At 39.6% G+C, this 20,671-nt stretch overlaps 1 protein-coding gene across 4 annotated transcripts in view; it reads left to right on the top strand.

Annotated features, from left to right (window-relative positions):
* Positions 1-20,671, top strand: part of FUT8 (fucosyltransferase 8) — a 241,304-nt gene that overhangs the window by 104,083 nt on the left and 116,550 nt on the right. The gene's annotated exons all lie outside the window — the stretch shown is intronic.

Consider the following 20,671-nt stretch of genomic DNA (forward strand, 5'->3'; position numbering starts at 1 on the left):
GGTATGCCCCTGCATGCCTTGCTGATTCAAAAGTTGTATCCCTTACCTTCTCTTAATGAGTCAGTTGTATAGCTGATGGTCCTGAATGGGCCATCAAGCAGGCTAGGCAGTGCTGATGCCAAACTGTCTGAGGGTGGCACCCGGAAGCATACTACAAATTTTGAGATATAGGCATGCATACATATCTATAGCCCATAATACAAAGGTGATACAAACATATAAACAAGATTATCATATTTGGCAAATTAAAACATTTGGCTTAAACAGCTACTTAGGGATGGTCCTAGTGTGAGAGAATCCTTTGGTGATGTAGAACTGGGATAGCCACCTTCTACATCTTGCCTCTTGACTCCTGGAATAAGGTGTGTGTTGGTGGTAAGGACGAAGTGCTACTTTGCTTTTGTATTCTCAGATGGCATATACAAGCCCTGAGTCCATAGTTAGGTGGCAGAGTTTAGAGCAGCCTCATTAAGAACTGGGCCAGTGTAGAACCAGCACCAGGATCAGGGAGTTGTAAATAAAGCTATGCCCTGTGCATACTGGGCAAAGATGGGAACCTGGAAAAGTCTTTCCTCGTGCAGTGTGATATGATACCTGTAGCCACAGTTTGTAGTGTTTGATCAATGTCTGTGTTTATTTTGGGCTATGCCTCAATTATAGGTGAAAAGAGTATAAAATATATATGTATCATATACAGTATATGATCTCACTTTATAGATCTCTGAACATAGACCAAATTAACAGCACACACAGATTAGTAAAGTAATATATGTAAGTGTCAAAAAAGAAATAGAAGAGGAAATATGCTTTCTCTACCTGTTTTTAAAAGAGCAGTACCATGAGAGGAGTAGAACAAGAGTTTCTTCCCAGGTCCAGTCATGGAGAGGTACAAATACACGTCATTCTATACTCAGTGTATATTGTATAAGTACAATCTAGTGCTAAATAACACAGCCTGTCAATAGTTAATGGACCAGTTTTAAATTGGGGAGTAGTTTGTGGGGGTCCTGCTGGGGATCACACTACAGATCTATGATTTTCTGTATATTCCTAATCTGAAGGACAGTTTATATTGAGTAAATTCACATTTCAAACCAAACTCAAAAGGATAATGAAGCCCACAGAGAAAAGATCAAAATTGTAGAACAATTTTGTAAATTTAGCAAGATGGGCAGATGTAATTGAGATATGATATAAAAAATAGAAGACCATACACCTAGCAAGAAATAATAATCAGCAGAGATATGAAATGAGACTACTATGGAAACAATTATAAAGCAAATACCTGAATGTTATAGTGGATAAAAAACTGGATATCAATTCACAGTACAGCATGATTACAAATGAAACATGCCCTCATGTGGTATACACATAAAAGGGATTTTCTGTAAGATAGAGGAAGGAGTAATTTTGCTATAATTAAGAGTGCATGTGGATCACTGCACATAATTTTAGCTATTTCATTATAAAAAGGGTAGGGAAGTGATAATATTACACAAGGGCACCTAAAATGATACAGCAACTAGGGAAGCAAATTTACGAAGACAGCTGAGGGAACTCAATTTGGATAGCCATGGAATAAGGAGATTAATAAAAGATATGATAAAATTGTACAAATATTTGAACAGTTAATGAAAGGGAGTTGAATGGACTGTATTCTCTTGCTAAGGGACGTAATGGTCTAAAAGTGAAAATAAAAATAAAAAAATCAGGTTAGATATGGAATATTAAAAGGAAGGGAGCAGTTGTGGATGAATGGGCTCTTGAGCTCGTTGTCAACAATTTTCTGAGATGTTCAAAGCTAATTTAGATGAATTCTCAGTGGAATTAGTGTAGAGGAAGATTCTACTTAATGCTAGGATTGGGGAATGGTGATCTGTAAGATCTTTGCTAGCTCCACCTTTTGTATTGGTATGGAAAACAATGCTTTATCTTGTGGAGCAGACTGTGTATGCTTAAAAATCCAGGTTCTTTGTGCACTAAGATCAGTAAAACCTTTTCAGCTTTCAGTAGCATTATAAAGAAGAGTCAGCATAATTAGCTCGTTTGTATCTGAGAGAGTGTGATGTTAAGCTAGATACATTTTTCAGACTTCAAACAATTCATAGATTGTGTATTATTTATTAGAAGCACTGTGAGTCCACTGGATCTGTCACAAATATCTCCTGGGTGTAATAAATAGGTTGTACAATAAATATATATTGTAAAGTAGTATTAAAATATCCTGTGCTATGATTACATACAAATGTTTATACTGGGTCAGACCAATGGTCCATCTAGCCCAGTATCCTGTCTTCTAACAGTGGCCAGTGCCAGATGCTTCTGGGGGAATGAACAGAACAGGGCAATTATCAAGTGATACATTCCCCCCGTCATCCAATCTGAGCTTCTGGCACTCCGAGGTTTAAGGACAACCGGAGCAGGGAGTTCCATCCCTGACCTTCTTGGCTAATAGCCATTGATGGACCTATCCTCCAGGAATTTATCTAATTCTTTTTTTTTAACCACTTGTGCTTTTGACCTTCACAACATCCCTTGGCAACAAGTTCCACAGGTTGACAGTGTTGTGTGAAGAAGTACTTCCTTATGATTGTTTTACACCTGCTGCCTATTAATTTCATTGGGTGAAACCTGCTTCTTGTGTTGTGTGAAGTGGTAGATAACACTTCGCTATTCATGTACTCCACATCATTCATGATTTTTATCAACCTCTATCATATTCCTCCTCTTTAGTTGTCTGTTCTCTAAGCTGAACAGTCCTAGTCTTTTTAATCTCTTTTCATATAGAAGCTGTTCCATACCCTTAATCATTTTTGTTGCTGTTCTCTGTACCTTTTCCAATTCTAATATTTTTTTGAGATGGGGTGATCTGAACTGCACTCAGCATCCAAAGTGTAGCTTGGATACCATACCATGCTTTTATATAGTGGCATTACGATATTTTCTATCTTATTATCTATCCCTTTCCTAATGGTTCCTAACATTCTGTTAGCTTTTTTTTTGACTGCTGCTGCACATTGAGTGGATGTTTTCTGAGAACTATCCACACTGACTCCAAGATCTTTCCTTAATGGTAACAACTAATTTAGAACCCATCATTTTATGTGGGATTATTTTCTCCAATGTACATTATTTTACACTCACAAATATTGAATTTCATCTGCCATTTTGTTGCTCAGTCACCCAGTTTTGTGATATCCCTTTGTAACTCTTGGCAGTCAGCTTTGGACTTAACTGGCTTGAGCAATTTAGTATAATCTTGTTGATAATTTATATAGTCAGTTGATTAACCACACTTTTTGGTTCTTTATTTCATTATTAAATATACTGAAGAGACCAAATAACCAATATCAGTGAGGTTTGTTAATATGGTACATGAGAGAGGTTCTAGATGGTACTAATATCTGAAGAGCAGTCCCATGCAGTGATGTTATATTCACTTTACACAGAAGGTTTGCTCCCCAAATTACACATTTTGGCTGGTATTATTTTTAAGGTTTTACAAGTTAAGCATTTTTTACATGTCACTAAAATCCAACCCATGAGTTTGTTCCAGTTCCCTAACTTGTTCTGTTCGTTTCTTATCTTTGTTTTGGATGCTAGCATTCCAGGTACTGATCTTTAAAGATATTTCCCTAGATTGTACTAAGACTATGTATGTATCTTGATTTTGACAAGTTTCCTATCTGCTTGTGCCAAATGCTTACTTCAGCAAATACAAGGTGTTATGGGGTATTTAGCATAAGTGAACAGGTTATGGTATAGGCCAGTTTAGGCTATACCATTATTATAATATTTGTGCTTAATGTAGACATCCCCAAAGGGTGGGGTGTGCTGCTTTAGGGGTGTGTGGAGGAACATCTGGGGGGTGGGCGTGGTGGGGCTGGTGCCACCCCCCAGGGGAGTGGGGAGGGAGCACCACCCAGCCCCTCTTTGTTCCTCCCTGAGCTCTGCTCCAGTCCCACCCCCCTGCCATGTCCCCAGCATGGCTCCGCTCCCAGCCGTGCCCCAGCCTCAGCAGGCTGGCCTTACCATGAGGTGAACTGAGGCGGCTGCCTCAAGGGCCAGACTGTGGGGGAGGGGGGTGCCACTAGGACCCAGAGTATAGAAAATTTTGTGTTGCTGGTGCATATGTATTCTCTCTGCTCTAGATGCACAGAGATAGTAGAGTGCTGTGCTGGAGGAAGGAGGGCACAAGAGACATAGGCAGGCAGGAGAAAAGGTCAGAGGGAATAACAGAAAGCAGCAGGAGCTGCAGAGAGAGAGAGAGAGAGGAGAAGCCTCTTATGTACCTCTCTAGCACCCACAGGAGCCTGGACTGATTAACACCAGCATCTCAGGGAGCTTCCTGTTTCCTGCTGCTTCCCTGAACCCACTTGAGGAGAACAGGCAGTCAACTGAAGTAGTAGGAGCCAGTTAGGCCCTTAAGACGCTGATATCTTCCCTCACTCAGGCCCTGCTACCAGCCTGCTTATTTGTCCACTTCAATTGAGAGTTGAGAGCCACTATAGCTGGCACAGAACAGCAGTCATGAGTGAAAGAAGAAAAAGCCCCTCTGGGACAGCATTCAGAAAAAGAAAGAAAGCAAAGGAAGCTTTTCTATCTAAGCAGGAAGGAGCTCTCCTGAGATACATAGACACAAATGTTCACGGTGAGCCTTCCAGCCCCAGTGAGGATGTGAGTGGTGAGGAGATGCCTGATCTTCCAGTTAGAGTGCAGGTGACCTGGCAGCTATTGCAGCATCCATATCTCCATCTCAAATGGATGTAACCATGTACATGCCTGAATAAAAGTGTAGATCAGAGAAGAGCGTGGTGGAGGCGCAAGAAACAGCTGCTGCTGAGTTTACTTCCTTAAGTCTAGATGATCCAGGATTGTGGACCCACTTGAGCAGTAGCCTGAGGGACTTCCTTGTACTGCATGGGCCACAGCAAGTGAAAAACTTCATGTTCCCCAAAGACAATAAAAATAGAAGTTTCCATCCAACACATTACTGGCGTGAAATCCCCAATGGTGACAAAGTGGAGAGGCCATGGCTTATGTACTCAAAAACCCAGAATGCTGCATACTGTTTTTGTTGCAAACTCTTCCAGTCTAATGTTCCAGCCACATTGGGTTCTACAGGAACAAAGGACTGGAAAAATCTGGTTAGAAATCTGGCATGCCACGAGAAGGCAGCAAATCACTAAAGAGCATTCCATAGGTGGAAAGAGCTTGAGAGATGAGACTGAGGTTAAAGGCCACTATAGGTGATCAGCATCAAGAGAAGATTGCATCAGAGTCTCTTTACTGGCAAAATGTTCTGAAAAGGCTCATTGTCATTGTAAGAATGCTTGCTACCCAAAACCTACCACTGTGTGGCACTTCAGATCAACTGTATGTGCCAAACAATGGAAACTTCCTTAAAATCGCGGAGCTGATGGCTGAGTTTGATGCTGTACTCCTGGAGCATCTAAGAAGAGTCACCACCCAAGAAATGTACACACACCACTACCTTGGAAAAACCATTCAAAATAAGATCATACAGTTACTGGCAACAAAAGTCAAACAGAAGATTGTGGTAGATCTGAAGTCAGCAAGATATTACTCTGTTATTCTGGACTGCACACCTGACATCAGCCGTACGGAACAAATGACTTTAACGGTGTGTTGTAACAGCAACAGAATCTAGTGAAAATGTCCCTGCAGTGGTGACAGAGCATTTTCTAGAATTTATTGACATTGATGATACTACAGGAGCTGGTCTGAGAAATGTGCTTCTTAAAAAGCTGGAAGATATGGGAATTGCGATAGCTGTCATGAGAGGTCAGGGCTATGATAATGGTGCCAACATGAGAGGAAAGAACACAGGTGTTCAGACACAGATCCGAGAGTTAAACCCTCGAGCTTTTTTTTGTCCCAGGCAGTTCTCATTCATTGAACTTGGTCAGTGATGCAGCATCAGCTTCCAGTGAGGCTGCTGAATTTTTTAATGTACACCTCTACCCCAATATAATGCGGCCCGATATAACGCGAATTCGGATATAACGTGGTAAAGCAGCGCTCCGGGGGACAGGGCTGCTTTACCTCGTTATATCCGAATTCGTGTTACTTCAAGCGGTTCCTCTGTGCCCGCCTGTTACTTGCTGCGGCCCTCCCCGGGCCTGCCCCCCGCCCCACCTCTGCTCCACCTCCTCCCATGAGCGTGCCGCAGCTCCACTTCTCCTCCCTCCAGGCTTGCTGCGCCAATCAGCTGTTTGGCACGGCAAGCCTGGGAGGGTGGGGGGAGAAGCGGCGTTGCGGCGCGCTCGTGGGAGGAGGCGGAGATGAGCTGGGCTGGGGGGGCTGCAGCAAGTAAGGGGGGGGCTGCAGAGGAACCGCTCCCCGCCCCAGCTCACCTCCGCTCTGCCTACACCTCCTCCCCTGAGCGGGCCGTTGCTCCGCTTCTCCCTGCCCCTTCCAGGCTTGCTGGGCCAAACAGCTGATTGGCGCAGCAAGCCTGGAAGGGAGGGAGAAGCAGAGTGGTGGTAGCGTGCTCAGGGAGGAGGCGGAGGTGAGCTGGTGCGGGGAGCGGTTCCTCTCCCTACCCTGATATAATGCGGCCTCACCTATAACATGGTGAGATTTTTTGGCTCCCGAGGACCGTGTTATATTGGGGTATAGAGGTGTCCTTCAAAACATCTAAATATTTTTCTCTGCATCAACTAATGGATGGCAAATTTTGAAGCAACATCTGGGAACATCCTCTCTGACACTGCAACCACTGAGTGCCACACGATGGGAAAGTCAATTGGAGGCGATAAAGCCTATCAAACACCAGATTGGGAAGATATATGATGCCATAGTTGCCATTGTGGAGAATAATGCTATGACAGTACTGTTCATGGGAGAACAGTAGCAGAGGGAAATGGAATCACCAGAAACATACATAACTTCAAATTTCTGTGTGGCTTAGTGTTGTGGCATGACATTTATTTGAAATAAATGTTGTAAGCAAGAGACTCCTAGGTGTTGACCTTGATATATCTGGAGCAATGGAACAACTGGACAAAGCAAAGTCATACCTACAGTCTTATCGGTCAGATGAGGGATTTCAAAATGTGCCAAAGAGTGCACAGAAGTTGGCAGAGGAACTTCACACTGAAGCTATTTTCCCACCCATTCAAGAATACAAGAGTCACCGAAGAAGAAGCCATTTTGATTACGAGGCACAGGATAATCCCATAAGAGACCCCAAACAACAATTCAGGTGGTAGATTGTGCAATACAGTCAGTTGAACGTTTCATGCAGCTCAAGGAACACAGCAGTATATTTGGGATGTTGTATGATATTCCAAAACCTCTCACTATACCTGAAGAAGACCTACACCAGCAATGCAGGGCACTAGAGACAATGTTGACACATGATGACATGCACGATATTGGTACGAGTGATTTAGGTGATGAACTGAAAGCCCTTTCAAGATACATTTCAGCAGGATCCACTCCAAAGGCTGTTCTGGAACATATGTGCACAAATAAGATGAACACCCTCTTTCCAAATGCTTTTGTTGCTCTGCACATACTTCTAACACTTCCTGTAACAGTTGCCAGTGGAGAACGCAGCTTCTCCAAGCTGAAGTTAATAAAAAACATCTACACTCCACAGTGACACAGGAGAGGCTGGTCGGCCTTGCAACCATCTCAATAGAGCATGAGCTGGCCCAGACTCTGAACCTTCAGCAGGAAGCAGTTCAAATCTTTGCAACCAAGAAGGCACGGAAAGCACCACTTTGATTATTCAAACAGATAAAATGCCAGTGTTTACTATGCAGACAAGAAAAGTTACATTTGCTGTTCAGGCATTTGAAAGTTAAGTGTTACTTTAAATTTTTGAACAAGGCATTTTAAGTTGTTAGTTCTCCTTTATTGGGGTAGGTAGCAGAGCCAGTACCATGAGAGGAGTAGAACAGGAAGGAGGCAGAATTGAGATCTTTCAAAGTTTTGGCTTAAGCGAGGGGCCAGGGGGGCATCATTTGAGCTCCCCGCCTCAGGTGCCAAAATGTTGTGGGTCAGCCCTGCTCAGCAGCAGGCTGTTGCTCCATTCCCAGCCTGGGGCCAAGGTTGGGGGCAAGTCCAGAGCAGAGCCACCCCTGGCTCTGGGCCCGCCCCCACTGCAGCCCAGCTGCGGCTTCACTCCTGCCCCCGCCCCTAGCTTTGGCCCCTGGCTGTGGCCCTGCTCCCAGACTCACTCCCAGCTGCAGCCACCGCCTCGGCCCCCTTACCCCTGTCCACACCTCGTCCCCCACCCCGGAGTCGCGGCTCTGCTCCTGGCCCCAGCTCCTGGGGCATAGACAGGAGGATGGGGGGGCATGTCCCTCAAAAGCTTGGGACTGCTGGCTTAATGCATACTAAAATATACACACGTGTGTGTGTGTGTAAGTAATATGGATAATACATATTAATAATATGATACATATTTATATGCTGGGCAACATATATTAATCAGTAGTCTGCAAATTTTGCCACCTCACTGTTTACCCCTTTTTCCAGATCAATTACGAATATGTTTAACAATACAGATCCTTGGGGGACACTGCTATTTACCTCTTTCCATTGTGAAAAATGACTATTTATTCCTAGCCCCTGTTTCCCATCTTTTACCCAGTTACTGATCCATGGGAGGGCCTTTCCTCTTATCCCATGCTTAGTTTGCGCAAGAGCTTTTGATGTAGGGTCTGACAGTTCAAGTACACTATCTCCACTAGGATCTCCCTTTGTTCACATGCTTGTTGACCCCCTCATAGAATTCTAATAGATTGGTGAGGCAAGATTTCTCTTTACAAAGGAAATTTGCTAGTCCAATGAGCATACGGGTAATTAACACTTATTTATAGCCTGGAACTGGTTTTCAAAGAGGTGATTTAATCGCTATCATAAACCAAAACATGAAGCCATATTCTAAACAAATTAAATGGGCTTTAAAAATTTTATTTGAATTTTTCATCTGGTGATTTCTTCAAAAATATTTAGAGTCCATTATTTAACGTTTCTTATTTCTTTTTGTCTATTGCGGGCTTAGGGCCTCCCTGTCTCCTTCTGGTTGCTGTTTTTACTTGATCTTGCAATGATTTATGCATGTGTTTAACTTTAAACCCTAAGTAGCCTCTAGTGAAAATAGTGGGATAACTCACATTCCTGAGTGAACATGTATGTAAATTTTTGCAGGATTGGGGCCATAGAATCTCCCATTTGTGACATCCTTACCATCCATTCAGTGATCTATTAGCTGGATTAGTTTAATTTTGCATTTAAATATTCAGGAGCATTAAGCAGCTATGTAGAAAAAATTGTGCTTGTACTTGGAAATACGTAACGATCAATGCTTTGGTTACTGTGTTATGGAACTGGAGATTTTGATTTTCTAAGGGCTGTTCAAAGGAGGTTTGCTCATGAAAGTGCTGAGTTACAAGATCAAACCTCAATGTGAACTGATCCCGAAAAGTAGTAATCACAAGAATGTTGACTTAAACATCTGTAACTCCCATTTAAGGTAACAACTCTGAGGCCAGTAATCAGAATCCTGAAGATGGTGATGCATTGATTAAATGTTTGTACTGCCTTTACACAAAAGGTAATATGCATCTGACGAAGTGGGTATTCACCCACGAAAGCTTATGTGCCAATACATCTGTTAGTCTTAAAGGTGCCACAGGACTCTCTATTGCTTTTTACAGATCCAGACTAACACGGCTACCCCTCTGATACATGCCTCAGATAGTGTTTTGAGCTCTGATTTATTGACTTTCATCAAACGTATATAGTCATTTTTGTATGTTTTGCAAAAATTTGTGTAACTTAATATTTTCACAGCTGTAATTTTATTCAGTTGAGTTACAATTTTATTTTTAGATTTTAAAAGTTTCCTTCTTAAACTAGGCCCCAAATCTAAAAGAGGAGCTACACAGTGGGACTCATACATATGCACTGGCATAAAGGTTGTCCACGTTGCTCTGTTTGTGGGATTAGGAACAAAAATATGTTTTAAACTGGGCAGATTAAAATTACTTAAAGACTGGTATGTCTCTTTAAGAGGTATTTTGTATATTAGTTGCATCTGTAAAGTACTACTTAATTAGCAATTTATTTCATTTTTGAGGATTAATTAGGATTTAAGTGGTGCAGAGTCCTTATGCTGGCCCTCTATACTGGGGTGAATTTCACTTTTTGTGTGTGAAAAAGAGAATAGGAAGGCCCTAACCTTTGTACATTGTTACTAGTTAAATTGGTGGTGATAGTGATTCATGTATTCATTTTTCAGGTTGTTTTTTCTCTTGAATTTGCATGGGAGATGTGTTTAAAAATGGTCAATCCAGTTCACTGCAGAGTTTAGGCCGGTTTTTCGATAGTGTAGACATTGTTAGTTATTTTATATGTAGCTGAAAGCTGTTTGACTCTCAAGAAACAGTCCTTCATTTAGGAAAAGCATTAATGCCCTTGGGAGAGGGGCATAATTCTAATTAATTTATTATGGGAAAACACTTAACTCTGGTCTACACTACAAATTTATATCAGTAAATCCAACCGCCTGAGCAATGTAGTTATATTGACCTAACCCCTGCTGCAGACAATGCTATGTCAATGGGAGGGCTACTCCTGTCGACATAGCTGCCGCTATGTCTCCCATCAGCATAGGTAGCATCTCCCACTGGTATAGGTAGCGTCTTCACTAAGTGCTATAGTGGCACAACAGCACTGGAGCAGCAATGCCGCTGCAGTACTGTAAGTGTAGATAAACCCTATCTACTGAGATATTTCTCACATTAGGGGCCCAAAGTCCATTGAAATTCATGGAACACTCTCTTTAATTTCAAAGGGCTTTGGGATTAGGCCTTAAATATCTAACTATTCCTATTGGAAGTGCTGCCAGGAGAAACACAAAGGTTGGGGGAAGGTTAGCAGTAAACATTTTTTTTCATTGTAGAAACATACTTTGGGTTTGGATATGAATTATTTCTGATGTTGTAGAAGCTGCAGTTCTAAATTTGTGTTCTTTATCTAGCATTTTCAATCAGTTTTAGGGTTTCATTTAAAGTTTTCTTTATTTTACTGTAAAAATTACATTCTCAACTTAATAATTGGGACTTCTACCCAGACCATCTCTGTTAATTTGAAAATAAAATGTTAAAATTCAGTAGTTTATTGCAGGGTGGATTTGATTTAAATCAAATGGATTTAAATTACTAGTCAGAAAGACTCGATTTAATCATGGATTTCTATATAAAAGTGCATTCTTGTTGGTTGTTATAACCTTAATACATATTCTTAAAAACTCAGAGATAGATGTAGGTTTCATCTTTAGAAGGTACACACTATACATTTTTTAAGTGATTTATTTTGAAAACTTTTTGGATTAGTTTTACAACTATATAAGAAAATGAATGCATGATTGGTTATTTCATTTACCAAAGGTAATTGAAGCAGATATTTATGAAGTCATTGGGAGGTGAACTATCTCCAGTTCAACAGGTTAAGCATTAATATTTGGAGGATTTTCTTGCCATGCTATATTAGGAGGAGAACATCACCAGATAGACATTTAAATTGTTTTATTTAACTAAAACAACAACATTATGTATTCTGTATTTTTTCTTCAACAGCAAACATATAATATTTTAACAAAACAAGCATATGAATTTTTGAATTTAGTTAAACATTCAAGTTTTTTTAAAATCAGGTTTGTTTTTGTTAAAATTGTTTAACTAAAATATTTAAATGAAATATTTTTTAAAAAATTAAATAGACTATATCAGCCAGGTCAACATGAGAAACTTAAAATATTGGCTTCTGCAGCTAACTCGGTCGTCTTCACCTTCATTTTAGTGTTTGTTCATAATCTCCTTGTCCAGATTTATTCCGCCCCCAACAATCTTCTATTCATTGAACTTGTTGAAACTTTGCACTTTTAGAGAGAGGTAAGGGTTATTGACTCTGTGTACACAAATTTGCAGAGGGACAATAGGATTGAGGTCTGTTATTTCTCACCTCTATATATTATTTATTTATTTAGTTTGTTTATTTAAAAACATTTTTGCTGTTAAGAAGCATGTTATCTCTGAGAACTGCAAAACTAAGGATCTCTGATGGTATCTTCTAGCATGAGCACTGTGTCCCATTGGGTAGATAGAAAAATTAACCAAAATAATCTATACAGAAGCCCCTAGAACTCCATAAAATTGGGTCCCTAATCCATGAACTATTGGAACTCATTTACGAAACTTTTCTTAAACATTACATGAATATATTGTCTCATGCTATAGAATTAGAATTTATAATCCCTATTCCATGATGAGGTATCTTTGAGCTATAATGTATCTTAATTAAAACTATCTTTAGATAGGTTTTTTCCTCAAAAAGCATTTTATAAAAAAAAATTAAATAATCCAATTTTTAATTTTGTTTGTTTGCAAAAATCATTGTTTTTTATCCAACCTGGTTTATTGCTTTAATGTATAGTAGCTTTCAGTTTGAGGTATGTGGTTTCCTGGGTGATGCATCCAAGCAGATCCTGAATGGTGTCCTAGCATAATTTTTATGTAAATGTTCTGCCTTCTCTTTAATAATGTCTAAATTAAGTTTGTGCCACTAACTATTTTTTTTGTTCTCCACATGTAGCAGTATGTAAATGATTATTTGAGCTTCCTTTCCTGCAATATTAGTTACCACTCAATGGATGAATTATAGTAAAGGCAGTGTACTTCTAATGAATTATAATAGATACTTTTCAGTATTTTTCTGCTTCATTAAATGTTACTGCATATTCTATGCTGATTTTTTTAACAGATCTTAATACACCTCTACCCTGATATAACGTGACCCGATCTAATACGAATTCAGATATAACGCGGTAAAGCAGCGCTCCGGGGGAGGGCGTGGGGGACAACAGGACGGGGTTGCGCACTCTGGCGGATCAAAGCAAGTTCGATATAACGCGGTTTCACTTATAACATGGTAAGATTTTTTGGCTCCCGAGGACAGCATTATATTGGGGTAGAGGTATACATTCAAGATCAAGTTAAACCTTAAAACGATGGCTTAACTATAGATACAATTTGTTTTCAATTAAAAATTTGCTTTTAACAATATTCTATCCATTATTTTACAGTACAATTATTTTGAACCTAAAAACTGTTTTCTTAGTTTTTCTCATTAGTTTAAAAACATTTTGTAATAACCAAAATAATTGAGAAGGATGGACAAGAAATCTTCATAAGTGTCTTTATCTTCTTTGATACTTGAAGTATCATGTGCTACCAAACCTGTCGCAGGTCTCTTGTGTCTCCAGTAAAAGGCTCCAGGGAAGCCTTTTCACAGTTTGGTACTGAGTCAATCTGAGTAACTGTTTTCAAAGGATTTATGCAACTAGGTTCTTGGGCATTTTTTGCAGCTTAGTTATGTTAAGTGTTTTTATTCATAGGTTGGGAGATGTGAAGTTTTGGCAGCTGGGTAGTAGATTGCACATTTGTCCTTTTTTGTTTCTTTGTTTTTGTTAAAGCTTAGAAAGGTTTCTGCTGTTGAAAAGGGATTTGGAAATATTCCTCGCTAGGAAAGGAGGGGACTTTTAAGTATCAGGGGGTAGCCGTGTTAGTCTGTATCTACAAAAACAACAAAGAGTCTGGTGGCACCTTAAAGACTAACAGATTTATTTGGGCATAAGCTTTCGTGAGTAAAAACCTCACTTCTTCGGATGCATAGAGTGAAAGCTACAGATGCAGGGGACTTTGGCAGCTATGGAGGAGGGGATATGTTAAGTCAGTCATTTGTCAGGTGAAAATAACATTTTTGAGTGTCATGTACACTGTTTTTTTCCTTTTTATGTTAAAAGTGAAAAGGAGATGAAGGTATATAGTCTGTCATTACACCTAGTTAATGAGATGTGTGTGTATCTAGGTATCTTAAATAAGGTTTACTTCACTGGACATTTCCTTATTTTTCAAAGATTGCATTAGGTTTGTTTTACACTTAAGCAACCCTGATGTAAAGCTATAAAGTTTTTGCTGAGCTTTCTTTTCAATAGAGGCCATATGGTGAAGAGGGAAGAAGGGGACTGGGTAGGTGGGAGGAGAGGGGGAGGAAAGTTTTCTGTTAATAGGAGAGGGTTGGTAGTTGTAGGTGTGGAGAAGGATTGAGCAGCATATGGAGGGGTGTGTGGGTGAGTGTATATTTAGAGATCTCCCTCTCTTTCTCTCTCTCTTTCTGGAATGCTCCAGTACCTACATTCTTTTGGGAGTGGGAAATATTTGCCATTTGTGACTTGGTGTGTGAAGTCCAAGAAAGCAATATGAAGAAATCCCTGAATTATTGTTAACTTATTTAATTTTGGCTGTGCAGCTGGAGACATAAGGAGAGGCAACCCTTCAATTTCCAGTATGATCTGTCAATTATCGCTTTCATAGTTTTGGGGTATCTATGTTTGAACTGTTCCATGGTCTCCTGAAGGAATGCCCCCTCAGATCTCAGGCCTCAGGTCACCTCTCTGTGCAGGGATTCAGGCCCCTCTCGACCAGAGGTTTAGTCTCGCAGCCCCCTTGCACTTCACAGCTTTTGTCCCAGCAAGTCTGACTCAAGTCCAGCCCCCTGCACTTTGTGTTCTCTCCAAAGGCTGTGGCCAATGTATGTCAGTGGTTAGTTGTAACCAAGCAGCTCTTCCAAAGCAGAGTACATTTTTTGAAGGACAAAAGTATACAGAGATAACATATAAAACAATGGCAGGTTTCAGAGTAGCAGCCGTGTTGGTCTGTATCCGCAAAAAGAACAGGAGTTCTTGTGGCACCTTAGAGACTAACAAATTTATTTGAGCATAAGCTTTCGTGGGCTACAGCCCACTTCTTCGGATGCATAGAATGGAACATATATTGAGGAGATATATATACACATACAGAGAGCATGAAAAGGTGGGAGTTTTTATGCTTTCTGTATGTGTGTATATATATCTCCTCAATATATGTTCCATTCTATGCATCCGAAGAAGTGGGCTGTAGCCCACGAAAGCTTATGCTCAAATAAATTTGTTAGTCTCTAAGGTGCCACAAGTACTCATATAAAAGGATCTAAACACATATTTAAGCTTACCAGAGACCCTCCTCAGCAATCCTTAAGGGAGTTGCTGATAGGTTTCAGAGTCTTTCAAACTACTCTCTAAGGATTTCCCTCTCTTGGTTATCAGGTTGTGTTAGATTGTAGCCAAAGAAGCACCCCCTTCAGTCAGTTCAAGCTCAACTTTTAAACCCCCAATCCCCATCTTTGTTTCCAGGCTTCCTGAAAGAGGTAAAACCAGTTGCTACCCTTGTTCTTCCAGAGATAAGGCTTCAAAGGCTGGGCTTCAGCATAATCAGCCTTGGGACTTTGCATTAATTGTCTCCTAATGATTCAACAGGGACCCCACCCACTGAGCCAGAAACACAAACACATTAAAAACTTATTGATACAAACGTCTATGAATATTTTATGGGTCCCTATTATCTCTCCGATCTTGATATAATAGTCGTTGAAGTTTTTCATGCTTTCAAGGGCTGGCTCAAACATACAGATAATATTCATAAAGTTAAATGTAATAGTCTCAAGATATGCCTGTGTTTCTCATATCTTTCACAGTCAGCATTTACTCCTTGAATTAGTTTCAGAGTAGCAGCCGTGTTAGTCTGTATCCGCAAAAAGAACAGGAGTACTTGTGGCACCTTAGAGACTAACAAATTTATTAGAGCATAAGCTTTCGTGGACTACAGCCCACTTCTTCGGATGCTGCACAGACCTCATTTTGAGAGATCCATTGGATTACATGAATAGCAGTTGCAATTTGGAGATATGATGGGCACAAAAGAAATGGATTAAATATTGAGGATATATATACACACACATACAGAGAGCATAAACAGGTGGGAGTTGTCTTACCAACTCTGAGAGGCCAATTAAGTAAGAGTAATTAATTAAGTAATTAATTGGCCTCTCAGAGTTGGTAAGACAACTCCCACCTGTTTATGCTCTCTGTATGTATGTATGTGTGTGTGTGTGTGTGTGTGTGTGTGTATATATATATATATATATATATATCCTCAATATTTATTCCACTCTGTATGCATCCGAAGAAGTGGGCTGTAGTCCACGAAAACTTATGCTCTAATAAATTTGTTAGTCTCTAAGGTGCCACAAGTACTCCTGTTCTTTTTACGGATACAGACTAACACGGCTGCTACTCTGAAACAAAAGAAATGGCAATTTCTTCTTTCAAGTTGTCTTTGCTTTACCACTTGTGGATATAGCAGCCCCGGTGTGGAGCTGCAGAACTGGCTTGATAATAGAACTGGTAGGAAACCAAAATTTTCATTCTAAATTGGAATGAAAAGCCAGAATTTTCTGTGAAATGAAAACTCGGAAATGAAAGAATTTTTTTGAACTTTCTTAATGTTTTGTTTTGATAATGTCAAAATATTATTATTGAACATACCATATCAAATATAATGTATTACTATTTTAATATAACATTTAAAATGAAATCAAAACAATACAGTAGAAACAGAATATTTTTATCTTCTCATCATATTTTGACCTTATAAAAATGAGATAAAACAGCTGAAATGATTTTCAGTCAGCTCTGTTGAATATCCATTGGTGTGGTGTTTGAATAGCTCCATATGAGGATGATGTCATTGCCCTCCTCTATGTAAGGAAATGCACCTCCCACCCAACTGCCTCAGTATCTTTGCTGCAGCAGAGAGCTAATGGAACTTGTCTCTAAGGTCTTCGAGCTAGTTAATTTAACTCTTGTTTGTTCTTCTGGTAGTTGTTAATGGTTTAGTTAGTATAGGTTAGCTTCAAATCGATTTCCTTACTTTTGCTATTAACCTAAAAACAAACTGATATACTACTGTACAGCTTTAAATGTTTTTGGTCAATCTAGCTATTTATAGATTTTATCTCATGCTTTTTAGCTGTTATATATAAACTATTTATTAAAATGAGCATTCTCTTTATTCATGGAATTGTCTAAACCATATGGCAATAGGGCATTTCTGTAAAGCTTGCTAATTATACCACCTGAAAATGTGGCAAGCTTTTTCTGTTTTAAAAAAAAACAAAAACAAATTACCAATGGTATTTCTTATTGTTTCCATACTGCCACAAAAGAATTTGGTTTTTACTTCAGCACTTTGAATGGATTTTATGTGTAGAAACAAAGATTTTAGAACTTGGTTTAATAAACCTTTTCATTAAAATTAAGATACGGTCAGTGTTCTTATATTGTATCATTGACTGTTGTTCTCTCTCTTGCACTCCAGTAACTAAGTGATAGGCATAGCATGAAATCCAGACTCCATTAAAGTCAGTGGCAAAACTCCTATTGATTTCAGTGGGGCAAAGATTTCACTATAGGTGTTTCAGGTATTTAGAAGAATTTGTTTTTTATAAATACTAAGAATGGATAAGAATTAGGGCTGTCTAAGGCCATGTCTACACTTACTGGGGATTGACACTGCTGTTATCGATGCAGCGGGGGGTCGATTTAGCAGGTCTAGTGAAGACCTGCTAAATCGACTGCAGAGTACTCCACTGGAAGGAGAAGATTAAGGTAAGTCAATGGGGGAGTGTCTCCCAACGCAGTAAATTGACCTAAACTATGTTGACTCCAGCTACGTTGTTCACGTAGCTGGAGTAGCATAATTTAGGTCGACTTACCACGGTAGTGTAGACAATGCCTAAGGGATGTAACTATAAGTAATAGAATAAACTATTAGTGAAGTACTTTAAATGTCAACATTGTTAATTGTCATCATTGGCATCAGAGTTAGTACCTACTGAAATGAATGGGGCAATTCACACCTCAAAGTAATTGTCTCAAGTGCACTGCAAACTCGGGCAGACATTGCTTCATCGATTACACTAGTACTCTCTAGCTGGCATACAGTGATGTTACAATACTGTTAAGAATAAACATATTGTATCACATAAATGCTCTCTAAAGATGCTCACCAGCTATGATGAGAAGAAAAACACTGTCTCTAAGAGCATTTTGAAAGAATCAGTTTCCAAACAGAGAGGACTGATCTATGGATCTGATAATCAGACTTTTTCATCTGTGTCATCTGTTATTGCATAATTGTTTTTTTTTATATTGTTTTAAATCTTAAGGATCCTGAGTGTATCCTTGTCTGGATATGGTACTCTCCATTTTGCAGGAGATACCACTGAGGCATCAGTTAAAAAAAAATCTTATCACTTAACCTTTGTCAGTGTGTGTTCCTTAAGTTTTTCATTGAATCTTGCCTTGTAGCAGTAAAAATTCATTCCTTGTCTCTGACATCAGAGTCATTAAAGATTAGCTTTTCCCCTGGGTTTCTGACTATAGTCTTTTTTCCCTCTGTGATCATAAAGCAAATTCCACAGTAAATTGGATAATTTTAATCATCTAATGAAAGCGCCTCAGGGGTCTGTATATATTTTTAATTGTATTCTAATCAAATACATTTGTGTAACATTTTGAATCAGTGGATATATTCTGTTGTGAGATCGTATAATGAAAATCCATCTTGCAATGGATGTTTGCAGTGGAGGTAAGGAGGCAAAATTAGAGTCCCAACTAAAACCTTAAAAGCCTGCTGTCAAGTCAAATGTAGGCCAGAAAAGCAATATAAATGTTTTAATTGAAATAAAAAAATTACAGTTGAAGTAGTTTTTTTAAAATTAATATATGTTCCCCTGTGGAATTATGGTAGTACATGAACATCTGAAATAAACTTGACTTGAAATTGACTAGCCTCATATCTATTTCCAAGTTCAATAGAAAAATAAACTAGATTTTAAAATTCAGTTTGAAAAATCTAAAGTGGTGTTAGTAAGGCTTTTTTTTCTTAAAGGCATTAAAATCTGACAGTGTCCCCTCGTTTCCACAATTAGCTATAGATGCAGAAAACTACCTTTTCTGATCAAGACTTTTTTCTAATCTAGTTTTATTTTATAGAGTTGTAGTTTTAGTGTTAGCATTGTTTATTTGTGATTGTTGTTTCAAACTTTTTTCTGCATTTAGTACTTTTTTTTTTTTTCCCCCCTCCCTGTGTGCACTGTGGCAGGAATTAAGACAAACCTGAAAGACATGCTTATTTTCTTGTCTGGCTAAGCAAGGGTTATTTGTGCAGCCATTGTGTCAATTCCTTCATGCCCCAGGCTCAGAAAGAACAAACTCTAGGTCTTCTTTCTAAAAAAATCACTGAAAGCCAACTCCTTAGATTCATCTGAGGCAACTAAATACTCTGGAGGCAGAATGAAGGCGTCAATGCTGGGAAAAGGCAACAGAGCGTCCTGTGGCACCTTTAAGACTAACAGATGTATTGGAGCATAAGCTTTCACCCACGAAAGCTTATGCTCCAGTACATCTGTTAGTCTTAAAGGTGCCACAGGACTCTGTTGCTTTTTACAGATCCAGACTAACATGGCTACCCTTCTGATACAATGCTGGGAATAGCACCATCCTGTGTATCTGCTGCAAGGGATCTATCTGGGACTGTTGATGCCATGGTTTCAGCACTAACTGGTTTATGCCACCTCCACTTAAGTTAGCTAGGGCTTCTGAAATTGTTGTTAACAACATTGTCAGCTTTTCAGTCCCTGGAGTGGTTCTGGTTCTAAGGGTTTGATGAACCCCTTCTTCTAACTGGGATATTGTACCTCCATCAGAAATAGTGGTGCAGTCAAGTCAACGTTTCTAGTAGGCCTGGGTTCCACACTTCTCTGCCCTCAAGCATAAAGGCAAGAACAATTAGGTCTTCAAGGCATTTTCTGTGCCAATGATCCATTCCTCCTTTAGCTAGAAAAAGTAGTCATGGAAGCATAGGTCCAGGAAGCGCAGAGGGACTTCAGAGATGTCAATTCTGTCTTCCCCAGTGTTAAAAAGAAACTAATCTGCAACCCTCTCTTGCCCTCCAGTCTCTCCTAAGCAGACAGGGAGGCTACTTCTTCCCTGGTGTCAATGTTGCTGCAAGCTCTTCTGGTGCTACTGATTCCCTGGACTCAATTTGACTGTCCTCTGGAGGAAAGAAATCTTATTGTGCCAGGGCTGCTGGTTATCTGGTCAGGGGAAGTCTTCCTTGGTTCTAGGGAAGGTTGTTCCAGTTGACCTTGGTGTCTTCCGGCTTTGAGACTTACCTGGACAGCTTGTAGAACAGTAAATATGAGATCTGGTCCCCCTCTGGTCCTTCTAGGAACTTTCTCTATCAAATTTCAAACTCTGGACATCCTGTTATATTGGGGAAAAAAGTCTTCTGGTATCCACTCAGATGATTTATTTTACTAGCGCTATATCAAACTCAGTTCATGTCTTTTTTTTTTTTTTTTTTTCTATAGGAGAGTTTTCTTTTGGATGTGTCTCAAGGCCTATTTACCTTAAATGAAAACCTGTGTCAGACAATGAGGTTCTTCCTCCATCTGATAGGCCTCATGGCACCCTCACCATATGTGACACTTTATGTTGACCTTTGGATGAGGTCTTCCACCTTTGTCTAGCTCAGAACTTTACTCCTAATGTGGATGATATGTATGCTTACCTGACAAAGATCCTTGAGTTTCTAGAGTGATGGGAATTAGTGATCACTTGCTCAGAGATGAGGCGCATAGGGGAGGAGAAACTACTTATAAAAAAAATATTGACAATGGTTAGGCTGCT

This window comes from Malaclemys terrapin, chromosome 4 (assembly GCF_027887155.1).
Source record: "Malaclemys terrapin pileata isolate rMalTer1 chromosome 4, rMalTer1.hap1, whole genome shotgun sequence".
NCBI lineage: Eukaryota > Metazoa > Chordata > Testudines > Emydidae > Malaclemys > Malaclemys terrapin.